The sequence below is a fragment of the Chinchilla lanigera genome, unplaced genomic scaffold (assembly GCF_000276665.1).
Source record: "Chinchilla lanigera isolate Chin_1 unplaced genomic scaffold, ChiLan1.0 scaffold00225, whole genome shotgun sequence".
NCBI lineage: Eukaryota > Metazoa > Chordata > Mammalia > Rodentia > Chinchillidae > Chinchilla > Chinchilla lanigera.
In genome coordinates this window covers 120338-125405 of record NW_004955626.1, presented here as the reverse complement: position 1 = coordinate 125405, position 5068 = coordinate 120338, and the positions used below count along the sequence as shown (strand labels likewise).

Here is a 5068-nt window from a genome sequence, read left to right as displayed (position 1 = left end):
GTGGCCAATGACACATTACAGTATGCTTTGAAACAATAGTCTATAAGGTTTGCATTCTTTTTTCTTTTTCTAGTACCAGAAATCGAACTCATGACCTTGCACTTGCCAGGCAGGCACTGTGCCGCTGAGCTAAATCCCCAGCCCAACTCGAGGCTTTTATAGGTAAATGGTCACACCCAGAGATCATTCTCATAAGTGAAATAAATCAGACCTGCATGTGCAAGCACCACATTATCTCACTATTGTAAAACCTGAAAGAGTAAATAAAAACTAGGAGGTATGACAAACATTGTGAAACAAAAGGAAAATGCTCAAGGCTAAAGGGCAACTGGGATATGGGAAAAGAAAGGGAAAAGAAGGAGAAATTTTATATGTATATATATACAGGATAGTTAACACAGTTGAACTACTGTCTTCTATTTCTTTGCTGAAAGAAACAATTAATGATTCCTTGATTGATCAATACTGCATGTCTCTATTTGTTTTCCTGAGAAACAAACCACTTTGAAGATATCAATATGTAATACAACAAGCACTATTAATTTTCTACCTCATTGTTTGTAACTCTGTATTGTTTGAATTGTTCTTTTGCTATTTTGTAAATGATTGTCTGTTAATGTTTTCCTTCTTTTATTTTTAAAATAAAAAAATAAAAGTTTTCATACAGCAAAATAAATTAAAAACAGAGTAAAAAGACATCCCACAGAGTGGGAAAAATTTATTTCCAGTCATTAGTCAGAAATGGGACTAATATCTAGAACGTATATAGAACTGAAAAACATCAGACAGCCCCCCCAAATTTAAAGATCTAATCCAAAAATATATATCTGAGATGAATATACTCACTTCTTAGATGAAGAAGTATAAACAGCTAATGAATATGAGAAAAAGTGTTCAAAATCTCTGGTCATTCAAGAGAGGCAAATTATAAGATTCCATCTCATTAAAGAAAGAATGGCTATCATCAAGAAATTAACCAATAACAAATACTTGCAGGGATGTGGAATGATAGGAATCCTTTTCCACTGTTGGTGGGAATGTTGACTGGTGCAATCCCTGTGGAAATCAGTGCGGAGATGCCTCAGAACACTGAAACTAGAAGTCCTACTTGACCCAGCTCTTCCCCTGCTTGATATCTTCACAAAACAATTAAAAACATCATTCCACAGTGTAGTGGATTGACAGCTGCTGGTCAACTTATAACCCCCAGCTGAACTGAGTAAGCATGACGCTGGGTGTGGGAGGCCCACCTGGGGATTGTTGCCAGCAGCGAAAGAGGCACAACTGGAGAAGGAGAAGGAGGCTGTTGGGAGCAGAGAAAAGTTGTTCGGAGTTTTGGAAGCTGTAAGAAGCATTTGGTTGATTTGGAGGAGCTCATCATGCTGGTTTTCCCGATGAACTTGGCTGTTTTCATCCTCGGAGGAGCTCGGGATCTCGTTGGCACTGAGAATGGCTTTGGTTCACTTTAGGGGAGCTCTGGTCCTCACTTTAAGCATCGCTTCCTGGCTCCCCAGGGAAAGATGATGCACTGCTGGTTCTCTGGTGAAGCTTGCTGTGTTGGCTTTCCTGATGGGAACTCAGACATCTTGATCATCAGGGGAGCTCGGGACCTCACTGTTGCTGAAGATGGCTGTGATACCTTTCGGGGGAGCTCTGGTTCTTCTGAGCATTGCTTGCTGGCTCCAGTGCTGATCCCTCAGCCTGCTAGCACAGATCCTTCATCCCGCTGGCACAGACTTCCTACATTCCACCACTGACCTTTGGGCTTTCCCAGCGCAGGTTCATGAAACAGGCCTGCATGAGACATTGTTGTGGGCTCTGGGCCTCCAGTTGGATTCGTGGGAGGCATTATTATGAGCTCTAGGTATTCAGCTAGACTCATGCAGGACATTTTTGTGGGATCCCGGCCCTTGGCTGGATTCCTTAGTCTTAGTGTGTGGACAGATTTCTTGCACTATTTGTATATCACTCTTTGGGTGATTATTATAAATAATCATATAAAATATGTGTCTTGTATTATATTGTTCCCCTTGCAAAATATCCCCCAAACCATAGCACACAGTGATATGCACACACCCATGCTTATAGCAGCCTAGTTTTTAATAGCTAAATCTTGAAAACAGCCCAAATGCCAATCAATTGCTATATGAGTTAAAAAGTTATTTTTTTTTATACAATGGTGTACTACTCAGCCATGAAGAAGGGTAATCCTGAGACATTTATAGCTAAATGGAAGCACCCTGATATCATACTCTTCAATGAAATAAATCAGACACACATGTACATATTGAATTATCTTTCTGTTTTGAGAAATTGAAAGTATAAATAAGAATAAAAATGCATAATTGATATTATGAAATAGGAAGAAATTGTTCTAAAGGAAATGAAAACTAGGGAGAGGGGAAGGGAAAAGGAAGAAAAAGAAAGAGGAGAGAGAGAATAGAGGAACAAAGGAAAACATAGCTTTTGTGAATAAGATGGGGAAGGGGTTTGAAAGGAGAGAGGGGAATTGGAACAAAGAAGAATCAAGATATATTATACACAGGTACAAATTCCTATACTGAATGTGATCATTATGTATATTTAAATGGCACCAGCAAGCTTAATAATAATAAAACTTTTAAAATTTTTGAAAATTAAAGGTAAATGCAAGTAACTACAATAGAGTTTCCAATGTTCTTAACTTATGGGTCAATTATAGTTATTTTCAATGAGAGTTAATCCTTTTTAAAAATTTCTTTTAAGAATAAAAGAAGGAAAACATATTAACAAGCAGACATCCATTGACAAAACAGCATATGAAAAATACACGCAATACAGAGTTACAGAAAAAGTGGTAGGAAATTATCAATGGTTGTATTACATACTGATATCTTCAAAGTGGTTTAATGAGGATTAATCCTAAAAGCCTTGAATACTATGTTTTTCTTTAAAACTTGAAATCAATATTAACAGCTTTTAATTATCAATCATCAGTAAAACGATTACCACTCAAAAGAATGTGTTATAAAATATTTTATCTATGTCAAAAGGAATAAAAATAGATAATACACACAAAATAATTTTTATTCACCAATCTTCATCTTAGCAGATATTCAGCAAATGTTTGTTGAATGAGTATATGATTCTCATTTCCTAAAAAAAGGAAAGAGATTTTAATTGAGAAGTATGGCTTTCACATATGTGTGTGTGAATGTTTATTTACTCCTCTATTCTGCACAGACATGGAAACCACACAATTTTGGTGAAATTCAAAGTCTCAAACTCCAATTCTCACACTGATAGCACTGATGTGCATTTTGTTTCTGTTATTATTTCTTTCCTTTTCTAGGGATTATCTTTTCTTATTCTCTGATTTCTCCCTCCAGCAGATAATCTCATGCATCGTGGATAACAATGAAATTTTTTTCACCTCTGAGCCTCAGTTCTTGGTCTTCTTGCCATTTGGCTCTGGTGATGTTTTTCAGCTTTCCATCATCGTAACAAAGTATTTGACAGAACTGAGTTATAAAATGAGAAGTTCCATTTAGGCTCATAGTTAGAGAAGGTCCAGTCCACACGGGTAATTTTGGGCCAATTCTTTGGCAGAATAAAGCCAGTCAATTCATTTTCAGAAACTTTCCCCCAAATGTCTTAATACCTCTTCACTGAACCACCTCTTTCATGTTCCAACATCTTCCAATAATGGCAAGCTAGGACCAGGGCTTTCACAATATGCAATTGGGAGTCTATGTGAAATCCAATCTGTAATAAATGCCTTCACATCTACCTCAGTATTGCAGCCAGTTTCTCCATCAGTCTTTTCAGTGCACCCCTGATGCCTTGATTTCTCAGACGGTAGATGGGTGCGTCAGCATGAGGGTGACCATAGTGTCCATCACTGAGTCTGTTGCAATTGAGTATGAGTTTTGGGTAACGGCAGAATTAAGGTATATACTTAGTACTGTACAATAAAATAAGAAGACTACTGAGAGGTGAGATGCACAGGTGGAAAATGCTTTCCACCTACCCTGAGCTGACGAGATTGCACATATGGAGGAAGCTATTCTAAAGTAAGAGTAGGGGATGCCAGCAAGAGAAGCCACATCCAGCAGTAGAATGGTAATATATCATCATATTATTAAGACCTGTGTCAGAACAGGCAAGGTGAATAACCTGATCAAAATTCACAAAAAGTACAGGATTTCCAAGTATGTGCAGAATGACATTAGGCTTTGTAATAAGGACTTCATAGAACTTGTGATCCAGGATACCAGCATCAACAACCAAAAGAACCAGGGCTTCATGATGACAGTTTGTGCAAAGTGTACCAAATGGTCACATACAGGTCGTTGGCCAACACAGTCAGGACAAAGTTGTCCATCCCTTAAAATAATAGAAAAAAGAAATCTGCATAATGTAGCCTTCATAGGTTATGATCTTGCTTTGAGTCTGGATGTTCACCAGCATCTCGGGCACAGTGGTAGAGATGAAAACTGTGTCCACAAAGAACAAGTTGGCTAGGAAAAACTACATCGATATGTGCAAGTGTGAGTCAAACATAATGGCCAGGATGATGATCAGGTTCCAAAGCACAGTGATCAGGTACATGGAAAGGAAACGTCCAAACATGAGGGGCTGCCATTCTGGTTTCTCTGAAAATTCCAGAAGAAAAAACTTCCAAAATGTGTGTGTCATTTTGTGATTTCATGTGCTATAAAGAGAAAGGTAATGTGGATAACTTTTGGTCTGGTACTATCTGTAGCATCCACTAGCACATCAGTAATTATGCAATCCCTCTGCTATGTTTAATTTTCCCAATGTATTGTCCATTCTCTTGCTTTAATGAGCAAGTATTTCGTGTAGATGAGGAATATGAACTGATTTTCCACAATAGCGCACTGTGATGTAAATATTTCAATAATCCTATAATTGTAAATGAATGTAAATAATTGTAGCTTACTGATAGAGTGGTTACCTCATACATTTCAGTCCTATGTTTATTCCCAGTGCAGACCAAAAAAGTATCTCAAAAGAATGTTTTATATTTATCGATATTTGAAATTGACAAACTGATTGTTTTAAGGGG

At 37.5% G+C, this 5068-nt stretch overlaps 1 pseudogene; it reads right to left on the bottom strand.

Moving 5' to 3' along the window:
- Positions 1 to 3765: 3765 nt before the first annotated feature.
- LOC102024077 lies at positions 3766 to 4677 on the bottom strand (annotated as a pseudogene).
- Between the last annotated feature and the right edge of the window lie 391 nt (positions 4678 to 5068).